Source organism: Nannobrachium achirus (genome assembly GCF_963921795.1).
Source record: "Nannobrachium achirus genome assembly, chromosome: 21".
NCBI lineage: Eukaryota > Metazoa > Chordata > Actinopteri > Myctophiformes > Myctophidae > Nannobrachium > Nannobrachium achirus.
This window is the reverse complement of record NC_137828.1, coordinates 38320915-38333191: the sequence shown is the minus strand read 5'-3', so window position 1 is coordinate 38333191 and position 12277 is coordinate 38320915. Positions and strand designations below refer to the sequence as shown.

The 12277-nt window shown below is 42.9% G+C and overlaps 1 protein-coding gene across 6 annotated transcripts in view; it reads left to right on the top strand.

Annotated features, from left to right (window-relative positions):
* kiaa1217 (KIAA1217 ortholog) overlaps positions 1-12277 on the top strand; it is a 182318-nt gene that overhangs the window by 107578 nt on the left and 62463 nt on the right. The window lies entirely within an intron of this gene.

Sequence of the window (12277 nt, the reverse complement as noted above, 5' to 3'; positions counted from 1 at the left end):
TGTGTGTGTTCGCTCTGCTTGTGTACACGAGGGCTCATGCGTGACTGAATGCATGTTATTGTGATCTGTACTCTGAAAAGTACCCACTGTTGTGGATGCACATTTTAATTTAAACTCATCCCATTTCAACGCGTCCCATTAAAGTAACACTTCACCGACTAAATGCATTTTATTATTAACTCACCTCGTGATGGTGAGAATACAAGGAACAAAACTTTAATCAAACGCTCGCAGTGTAACGCCAAGTGCCCTTTATCCAGTCATATTGCTTGGTGCTTCCAAAAACACAGCTTTTAAGTGGAAAATATACTTTTATATCACTTCAGGTGCAAACCCTCTCGTGCACAGGCAAGGAACCCGTGGCGTTCACATCAGGAGCTCAGTTCACACGGACACGCGCCCAGGCTTGTATGTTGTGAGACAATTTAGCCAATAATGTTTTAACGAAAAAGCTTTGTTTTGGAAATGCTGTGGACACTGACTGGATACAAAACACTTGGGATTACAATGGGACTGGGAGCGTTGTTTTGGAGTTTATTTTATCAAGTTTATGTTTTTGAAAACAGAAGAGTTTTCCAATTCCTTGTTTTATGACTTCATTAACTGTAAAGGGCATACGTTTCAAGGAAAATTCCCTTTGTATTCCTTCTCCTCTCCTTGTGGGTGAGTGACAGAAAAAGGTCATTCCTTTAATTCAAGGCTTATCACAGCTTTCAAAAGCTCCAGTAGGTGAAGTTAAAATAACTAACAATTATGGACCTATTATATCTAGGCCTTTCATAAGTGTTTGCACTTTCCCAAACATTTAGACTTTATAGCGTGAATCACCTCCTTTTTTTCCAGACAGCTAAAACTACCATGTGCAGTGTTTCCCCTAGGCAGAAGCTGAAGGAGTGGGGGAGAATCTTGCAGAAAGGCGTATTGTGCACGTCTTCCATGTCCAGGCCAGTCGGTGATGTCAGTACTATGACGTCAGAGTATGACATCAGAGTACCTCCAAATTTGGTCACTGTTGAGTATCAGTGATGTCAGCATGCAGACAGACAGCAGTGGACAGACATTAGCTAAATTAATAGTTAGATATATATCGTTTTTTTTTTCTTTCAATATTAGATACACAGCCGATTACGTCACAAAATCTCCTGCAAAATGACGTCGGAATTCGGGGAAAGCTTTCCATTGGTGAAGCTTCGCGGGACACCGCTGACTTCACACTGGGCTGCACTGGCTGCACAACCTGCATTTATCAGCCTACTCTGTAGACTGCTAAATAAACCCAATGTGGTCACACCAAAATATGTCTGAAGGCCCTATTTCAGTGTGAGCACATTGGGCATTTCCTCCATCGTGCAGATGATGGTTTTCACTGTTTACAGTGAAAAGGTTTTTCACCAGTGTGGATACGCTGGTGTATCTTCAGGTGATGACTGAAACTCTTGTCACACTGTGTACAATAGAAAGGTCTTTCTCCAGTGTGGACACGCTGGTGTCTTCACCTAACCGCCTAAAAGCCTTGTCACACTGTTCACAATAGAACGTTTTCTCTCCCGTGTGGATTTGCAGGTGACTGACTCTTCAGTCCACCTAAATGACTGAAATTCTTGTCACACTCTTTAGAGTGATAAGGTTTTTCTCCTGTGTGGATACGCCGGAGAATCATCAGGTCGTCATGGCTCGACTGAGATCTGAAGTGTGTACAATCAGAACAGTGGACCTTATTCTGGCAAGATTTAGACCACACTCCTTCCTGGAGTGGGGGTTTGTCATCAACTCCGCATCTACCGGTATACATGGCATGTTATTTAGGGACAGTTTTAGGTTTCGTTGGGTAATGGACAATTTTATCCTCTTTCTGACTCCATGTGTTTTCTATCTCCTTCTCTAATGACAGTGAGTAAGGGCAATCCTCAATGCTCTGGTCTCTGTAGAATGAAGTGGAATTCAAAAATATTTTTGAAATCCTATACAGTATATATGCTAAGCAGAGCTCTAGTCTGACCTCACTCACAACACAACACAACCGGTTGCAGTGTGTGACAACACTGATGTGTGCAGGGCAGGCCCCTCCATATTTGGGCAAGGGCAGGCACATGCACACATAGACATCAAAGGGGGCTTGAGCCCCTGCCTTTTTATCTGTCTGTAAAAAGTGCCCTCTCCAGACCATGAATGCAGTTTTTTTTCCTGTGGTGAAAGAAATGCAAATACCCTCTTTCCATGCCATACCTAAAGGCAGCATTCAAAATAATTGCCTTGTCCAGACTCTCCTAAACTTGAATTCAGCATCTTATGTTGAAAGAATTACCCTCTCTGTGTAGAAATACATGCCGTAATCACTCCAGTATTCACTTGATTATGCTTAGTTTAGTGTGGTATCAAGTAACTAGTATGTCATGTAACAATTTTATGTCAAAACATGCACATATATGGGCATTACCAAATATGGGCATTCCCAGATATGTCCTTAATATTAAACATAGTATCCTTAATAATGTCCTTAATATTGATAATATAGAAATCTCCATATATGGGCATAACACGTGTTAATTAGTAAAGCCAAGCAGGGCCTTGGCGAGTCAGGGCCTGGGTTTGATGCCTGGGGATCTCCACACATATGGGCATAAGGGGTTACCCTAACAGGGCATCATCTGGGAATGCCCATACTGTATTTGGAAATTTTATTTATTTTATCCTTTATTAATATATATCCATATAAATATATGGACTGTAATGTTTTCGGCCTGGGATTGATGACATCAGAAATCTCCATATATGGGCATAAAAGGGATTTTGTTTCTGGGAATGACCATATATGGACTTTTTATTTTATTTTATCCTTTATTAATAATGATATGCATCCATCTACATACAATATATTTTATGCCAAGCCATATGGCCAGTGATATTTATCAATGAAATCAAGGATCTTCATATGGCAGGGGTGTCCAAACTTTTTTCAAAGGGGGCCACATTAGAACATATTAAAACACCCTCGGGCCGACTATCTCCTGACCATAATAAAGTCACATACATATGCATCGCAATTACAATATTTTATTTAACTATCATCATCAATATTTAATATCAATTGTCTTTTGTCAGGTGTGTGACTCACATTACCAAATGTAACCAGACGTGCAAGGTAAAGAAATACTATAAAATAGCCAGGGAACAAGGAATCCTAACAAATTATACTATAAAATAAAAGCTTTTTATGGTGCTGGCAGGCCGTTTATAGTACAATTTAGGAATGAAGCTGCAGGCCACATAAAATTTGTCATCGGGCCGCATTTGGCCCCCGGGCCGCACTTTGGACACCCCTGTCATATGGGCATAAAAGGGATACCCATATATGGACTGTCACTGTGATATCACCTGTGATGTCACACTGACAGTATGGATATCCAGGGTTTGATCTTTGATGAGGTGATGTCACGTGACATCACTTCCTGTACTGACTGAAAGACGGGAGGACGGACAAGCTACGACATTTCTCATGGTATACTGCGACCTATGGTCGCAACAAAAATAGCCGACCTCCAAGCTCACAGAGTGTGACGCGTTGTGAGCTTGGAGGTCAGCTATTTTCAATAGTTTCACCCAAGGGCTCTTTTAGAGGTTTTAGCCCCTGCCTCTGTCATTCTCTGCACTTCCCTGCTGTACGTGGAAAAGAAAGGTCAGTAAATCAGTGTGCTATACATAAGGCTAGTTATACATCAGGCCCCAGCAGAGGTGTACTGGACTCCCTGCTGACTCCACAGGGACAGACGACAGGATAATTGCGCGAGCTAGAACACTTTATTCAAGCACCACTGCCATTTTTCCATGTCTGGCCCTGCAGGCTTCTGCTTTAATCACCACGTCTTGGCTCCACACGTCTGCCCGTCTGTCAAAAGTAAGAGCTAAGATTGAACATTATATAATAGTACTCAACACAAGGTGCTGGTGGGCCTTCACTCTGTTGAATTCACATTGGAGAACATGTGTCCAAAAGAAAAAGAAGCCTTCGGAGAGTGAAAAGGGTTTTATAAAAAAGGTTAGCTCATCAGTGACCAATTAATTATTTTTTGTGTATTTTTAATTGTTCACTGATAACCCTTTTTATTACCGCTTTTTTACTTTCTGAAGATTGCATGGTTTCTTTTTCTTTTTGACTTTCCCCTTTTTGGATCAAAGAGCACCTTCCAACTATTTTATATTCACTAGCCTTTTTAGCCACCATAGCCACCACATGCTTTCTGGTAAAGCATGTGTGTTGTTGCGACCGTCAGGGAGCAGTTTACTATGAAAACCTCCACCGGCCGTCCGTCCGTCCGTCCGTCCGTCCGTCCGTCCGTCCGTCACACGTCACACCTTTGCCCTGCTCATATCTCCGCATCATTATGACATCACACCACATGTGTACACAAACCTTTGTGTACGTTGCTGTGGCAACAGTCTGTTGTTGCTGGTTTGTTAGTGTACGTTAGCAACCACCTTAGCAACCATGGTTTTACCCTAGCAACCAACTGTTTACCCTAGCAACCAACTGTTTACCATAGCAACCATGTTTTTTTACCCTAGCAACCAACTGTTTACCATAGCAACCAGATACGCAGAGCAGGGATCTCCAGCATAAACAGGTGACATCACACTGATGTCAGATACTCAGAGCAGGGATTTCTCCATAATATATGGGCATAAAAGGGATTCTGTTAGGGATCTCCATATATGGGCATAAAAGGGATTCTGTTAGGGATCTCCATATATGGGCATACAAGGGATTCTGTTAGGGATCTCCATATATGGGCATAAAAGGGATTCTGTTAGGGATCTCCATATATGGGCATAAAAGGGATTCTGTTAGGGATCTCCATATATGGGCATAAAAGGGATTCTGTTAGGGATCTCCATATATGGGCATAAAAGGGATTCTGTTAGGGATCTCCATATATGGGCATAAAAGGGATTCTGTTAGGGATCTCCATATATGGGCATAAACGGGATTCTGTTAGCTGTTAGTGATCTCCATATATGGGCATAAAAGGGATGCTGTTAGGGATCTCCATATATGGGCATCAAAGGGATTCTGTTAGGGATCTCCATATATGGGCATGAAAGGGATTCTGTTAGGGATCTCCATATATGGGCATAAAAGGGATTGTATCCCAGATGATGCCCTGTTAGGAGATCCACACTAACAGAATCCATATATGGTCCTACCGACAGCTGCTATAAGCCAACCCTGGCGATAAGGTCTGAGTCGAAGAAATGCTTCTTTCCTGGCAAGAATTGCCCCTTTATACTGTCGTTTGTGTATTGTATGACATCACGCCACATCATCGGCTGAGGAATGTGTGATGTCATCATATCTCCATATATGGAGACATAAGTTGCTCATGCCCAAATATGGGCTGGTGAGGTCAGACTTAGTGTGATGCGTAGGTTATCTCCATATATGGAGATTCAACTTCAATGAGTAACCATGGCAAACTGTCAACTGCCCGTATGTCTTGATAATTGGTAAAACAAACTTTTAGCCTATTTGTGGAGATAAACGGTCGCTTATCTCCCGATTAGGGAGTCTTACTGGTTTTTAACCACTTGAACCCCTGCATCCCTCTTGTGTGGTGTAATCTCCAAAGAGATTTGTTGTGGAAGGGAAGAAAAGAATAGGAACTGAGGATCAACCGACAACCACTGATCAACTATATTGGTAATACTAAGAATGGAATGATTGCGACCGTCAGGGAGCAGTTTACTATGAAAACCTCCACCGGCCGGCCGTCCGTCCGTCCGTCCGTCACACGTCACACCTTTGCCCTGCTCATATCTCTGCATCAGTATGACATCACACCACATGTGTACACAAACCTTTGTGTACGTTGCTGTGGCAACAGTCTGTTGTTGCTGGTCTGTTAGTGTACGTTAGCAACCACCTTAGCAACCATGGTTTTACCCTAGCAACCAACTGTTTACCCTAGCAACCAACTGTTTACCATAGCAACCATGTTTTTTTACCCTAGCAACCAACTGTTTACCATAGCAACCAGATACGCAGAGCAGGGATCTCCATATATGGGCATAAACAGGTGACATCACACTGATGTCAGATACTCAGAGCAGGGATTTCTCCATAATATATGGGCATAAAAGGGATGCTGTTATGGATCTCCATATATGGGCATAAAAGGGATTCTGTTAGGGATCTCCATATATGGCCATACAAGGGATTCTGTTAGGGATCTCCATATATGGGCATAAAAGGGATTCTGTTAGGGATCTCCATATATGGGCATAAAAGGGATTCTGTTAGGGATCTCCATATATGGGCATAAAAGGGATTCTGTTAGAGATCTCCATATATGGGCATAAAAGGGATTCTGTTAGGGATCTCCATATATGGGCATAAAAGGGATTCTGTTAGCTGTTAGTGATCTCCATATATGGGCATAAAAGGGATGCTGTTAGGGATCTCCATATATGGGCATCAAAGGGATTCTGTTAGGGATCTCCATATATGGGCATGAAAGGGATTCTGTTAGGGATCTCCATATATGGGCATAAAAGGGATTGTATCCCAGATGATGCCCTGTTAGGAGATCCACACTAACAGAATCCATATATGGTCCTACCGACAGCTGCTATAAGCCAACCCTGGCGATAAGGTCTGAGTCGAAGAAATGCTTCTTTCCTGGCAAGAATTGCCCCTTTATACTGTAGGGCTCGTTTGTGTATTGTATGACATCACGCCACATCATTGGCTGAGGACTGTGTGATGTCATCATATCTCCATATATGGAGACATAAGTTGCTCATGCCCAAATATGGGCTGGTGAGGTCAGACTTAGTGTGATGCGTAGGTTATCTCCATATATGGAGATTCAACTTCAATGAGTAACCATGGCAAACTGTCAACTGCCCGTATGTCTTGATAATTGGTAAAACAAACTTTTGGCCTATTTGTGGAGATAAGCGACCAACGGTCGCTTATCTCCCGATTAGGGAGTCTTACTGGTCTGAGCACTAAACTGCAGTTAAACATCCCTTTACATTAAGAGGTGCATGTCGGCACGGAGAGGTACAGTAAACAAAGATACATGTGTGCACACTCACTGAGAGAGACATACAAGTGTACACACAGACCTGTTTCAGTCTGATGGCGGCATACAATATGTCAGACTAACATCGCATTAATGTCATTAGAATGTGTTGGTTGTAGGTCAAATATTCTGGAACATTTGGCAGTTGTCATTTTTGATTGGTTGTTCTTCTCTCTCTCTCTCTCTCTCTCTCTCTCTCTCTCTCTCTCTCTCTCTCTCTCTCTCTCTCTCTCTCTCTCACTGTTCTGTCTCTACTCTGATTGTTCTTGCACACATAGACAAGCACCCACTGCAGACCTTTTCTCTGCATGGTTGATTGTATGTATGTTTGTATAGATTCATCAAATCATTGCACTGTAAATGCACATTCCATGTAATTAAAGATGCAGCAAGTAATGGTTTAGAAAATCTATTCTGAAAGAATCTAATGTTAACCATGCTTGTTTGTGTGTGAAGAAATTAAATAATATGTTGCATAATATATTGCAGATCCAGATTACCCAGAGTAAATAATATCAATTCAAATAATTCTTGGTGCCTAGACTACTTTTACACAAAGAATTCTTGGTTATTCTCCATTTGACTCTGAGAGTGTATCTATATTATATATAACGCACCATGATCCTAGCACACCTCGCCCCCAACATTCTTAGACCTTTCCCAGATCTTTCTCAGACATACTCCTTCCTAAATGACTATTTCATTACCTTTTCTACAACTCGTCTCATTTCTCTGCGCGTGCTTGCGTCGGTGTGTCTGGGCTTCCCATCCATCATGCCTGTCAGGGAAGTAAATGTGGTGTGTAGCCCCATATACTGTGGCGCTCGCTCGCTTGCTGAAAAAGCAGAATCTGTTCCGAGGCGCTACGGTCAGCGTTTGGACTAAGGCAAAGTTTGAACCGTCCGTCGGCGTGGAATGTAGGTGTGAGCGGCCCACTGGCCGTGGTGCTGGTTTTTACACTGCTAATCAGTGGTGGAGCTGTGGTTTTCACATCTGGAGACCCAAAGCAGCAAGTGGTTAGCATGGGTGCAGGAAGTGGGTTCTCTGGTTAGAGAAGAGCCCCGCGGTATTTCACACAGTGCCTTTTAGAAGAGCGAAAGTTTGCATGTGTGTACACATGTGAGAGACACAGAGAGACACTCGATTGTTTAACCTCTGTGGACGTACTGTTAGAGACACTACAGCAACAAAGAGAGAGAGCCCGACAGGCATATGGCTTTGGTCCATTATATCTCCTCTTTAATAATACCAAATTGTATTGTGTTGTAAACAAGAGCAAATGCCAGCAGAACAGTATTGCAAGCCATTTTGGCCAAACTTTGGTCGGCGCTACCCACACATTTGGCTGTGTAGCTCATGCCTCAAATGCCCTCGTTGTAAAGGTGACGAATTAACGATAACAATTATATAAAATACAATACAATTTGGTATTATTAGATATAATGGACCGATGTCAAGTTTCCTTTCTTTTTGTGCTGAGTTTATGTCTGCTATTATTTGACTTTTTGGGCAACATCGATATCGACAATATGCATTATGCATTCAAGGTTTCCTGACTGTTATCCTTAAAACTACAAAAGTTGTAAGCTTGTAGATTTGCGTTTTTATAGGGCTTAAGTGGTTGAATAAAATAATGTTCAGTTTGTGTCATATTTTAGTCATGAACACTCACGTCAAAGTAGATTTAACCATTTATTGCAACAAATGGAACACAGTTAAACTTACAAGGTTTCCACCCGACAACAATGCTATGCACTTTTCTCTCTGCAGCATATCAGGCCAGACTTCAGTAATCTGTGGTGTAGTGCTCCAGAATCGGGATCGGAATCATCGGATCAGACTCAAACACCTGGCACCAGTCGATCTCTGGTCTAAGAGTGTAATTACCTTTCTCCACAGGGGGACATTTTTCCGATTTCCTCCTTATTATCTGCGCTTACATCACGTTGCTTTTGCTTGTTGTTATTTTTGCTCTGATGCGTGTTCTTCTCAAAGTTCATCTTCTACCTCAATACCTATAGTTCATGTAGTTGGGTGGGGGGGTTGATTAGGCCTGTGACGATTCACTTTTTTTTGCACAGGCCTAGGGTTGATTACACCAGTGTTTCCCAACCTTTTTTCTGCCAGGGCACACTTTTCATAGCCAAAAGATCCCAGGACATACCTAGATATACGGTGTGTGTGGCTATTTTCAAAATGTTTTCCTCTTTCTTATATTATTTTACAATTTGGCCAATGTTTTACCAGTTTTTATATAGTTTGTTGATTACTTTTGATGCAGTAATGGTCTTTTTATTTCCTTTCTTGAGGTATTAAAACGGTTTTAAAAGTCCTTAACTGTCAAATTTCAAAGGGCCCACCAAAGCATCTCAAAGGGCACACCAAAGGTCTGCGGCACAATGGTTGAGACACTTGCACTGTTGCAGCAAACCACGCATCGGACTCATGAAGCTATTGACAACGCAATAACAGCTCGAGCTTAGCGTACAGCCATAATTGGATGTGCTCATGAATGATTCAAAGGCCAGATCGAGTTTACTGACACACGTCTGGTTTCAGTTGACTCGTCAACTCGACGTGACCCACCACCCCATCATGTAAAAAAGGGTGACTGCCTACTAGCTATTCATATACTGGGCATGTCACAGCACATGTATGTGTGTGGTTTGCCTCCATGACATCCCTGTTAGGCCTGTCACAATAATTACATAATCAATTTACAACTTAGGCATTAATCCAGAGCGACTTACAATAAGCAAGGTAATACATCAGTACATCAACTTCAATACAAGCTAATACCGGTACATCAATACATCAACATGAATACATTGAATGCATAGAAATAGTCATTTTGAAAAAAATTACATGTATGGTCATTGAGGGTAGGCAGATAATAGTCTAATCACAATTATTTTAGATATTGACAATTATTTTGCATAATCATAATAATTGTTTCCATGTTGAAAAACATTCATACTGTACATCTTCAGATATTTTCCCAAAGTAGCGGAAATAGGAAATTCACAAGCTCACAATGAAGCGTCGATTGGCTATTTGACTCCATATACTGTATGTGCATTTGACTGGTGGTGGTTCAGTGGACCCACCCACCCACTCATTAGGCAATTTTAATATAGGACTGAAGTCATATCTTCACTCTGTGTTCAGAAATCCTAAAAGGATAACAGAAAATGTCATTTGTATTCATATGTTCAGTGCCATTAATCACAATTATTTGTATGACAATTAATCGTCAAGTAGAATTTCCTGATTGTGAAAGCCCTAATCTCTCGATGCTGTTGGCTATGGCACCTCTGATGGAATTTCGGAGTGGTGGCCGAGTGGCGAGTCAGCAGCTTTGGGCTGCTGTGTCAGGTTGCTCTGAAGGTTAGGTGTATCAAAACCCATGCGTCATGACTCAGCAAATATCACTTACATGGCAAGGATGAGCACGCTGATTATCAGAAGGATGGTTTGATAGAAAACGGGCATATTGGATAACAGCTTGCACCAAGGGCAGTGAATGTGATGAAACACACAGTATAATTAAAGGGTGGAGAGGGTGCCAGCATCAGTACATTAACGGAACAGAAAGGGATCATGAGAAGTTCTTCATAGTAGTCTCATACAGGGAATTACAGACAATTAAATGCAATCAGATGTCAATGTATCTTATAGTCACTCTTCCCTTTTAAGCACATCTTTGTGGCTTCTGTTCTGTTCTTATCAAATAGTATGTTTCAGACCTCCTCGGTTCTCCAAAATATTGGAATTGATATCGGCCAAATCAGATGGCCTGTTCCGGTTCCTGTTTCGGTCCGCGGCTCCCCCTGTGTTAGTGTCGAAGTGTCCTTGAGCAAGACACTGAACCCCTAATAACTTCTCCTGATGAGCAGATATGTGCCTGCTTTACATGGCAGCCGATGTGTGAAAGTGAGTGTGAATGTAATGCACATTGTCAAGCGCCTTGGATAAAGAAGCTACATACAGTAACTGTGCCATTTTACCATTCACCTCTATCAACTGGTTTGGTTTCCATGGTTCCTCTCTTGTGTTTGATCTATATACCTTTCTCCATGTGTCTCTCCCTATCTCTCTCTCTGCCACTTCTTAATCGTGGCACCGTGTTGCTGTCGTTTTCATCTTATGTAACCCTTCTCTTCTCCTCTTTTCCTCCATCAGTGTTTACAGGGCATGCTCTCGTCACTCCATTCTGAGCTTGACTTTCAGAGGTACCTGGTGAAACTCCAGTTGCACCACAGAGTTAGTCTGCCTCTATTACATTCTCTGCATCACGACTTGTTTGTGTGTGGTTTCAGCCTGCATCCCCAATAAAACCTCAAATGTGTGAGTTAACCCCCTTGCCCGCTATCTCAGAACCTGCTGTGGGAATGTCCATTAAGGTGCACTTTGCTACCAAGTTAAACCTATAGCTTAGGGCCCGAACACTCCCACAACTGTCAACCAGACTCACCGTCAACCAGACTCTACACAAAATACCTACCTCTTTATTTTGTGTTGTCCATATGTGTGTATACATGCATTTGTGCATTCCTGTGCATTCCTGTGTGTGTCTGTGTGTGTGTGTGTGTGTGTGTGTGTGTGTGTGTGTGTGTGTGTGTGTGTGTGTGTCCAGAATAACCCAGCGGGAGGGACAGCGAATACAATTCCCAGCACCGGCGGGTGCCGCGACGCTGCCGTGGCAGGTGCCGGCCGTTACCTAACCCTAACCCTAACCTTAACCTCAGTAAAACCATACCTAACCCTAACCGCCGACGGTCCTACCTGCCGGTCCGTGCGGCGGCCGCCGGTCCTACCTGATGGACCTGCCGGTCTGTGTGGCGGCCGCCGGTCCTACCTGCCGGTGCGTGCGTTCGAACTGCCGGTCCTGTTCTGTGCCTGTCGCGGCAATTCCGCGGCAGACGCCGGTGCCGGGAAGTGTATTTCTTTCTGCCCAGCGGACTTGGCCTCGAGTCCAGAGCTCCATTAACTCCATGGCACTAGCCAGTTAGCTAGGCCAAAAGGGTTTCATTTCATAAAGAGCTCTGTGTCTGCTGACCACACAGTTTCAGTCACAGTCAGTTTCCGCCCGACTCTTTCCCCGTGACGCAGATCACCTTACATCGCCACACAATGGGCCGATGGGCTTCACAGCCTGGCTGTGTGTGTAGTCTGGCCACAGTAACCCCCCCACC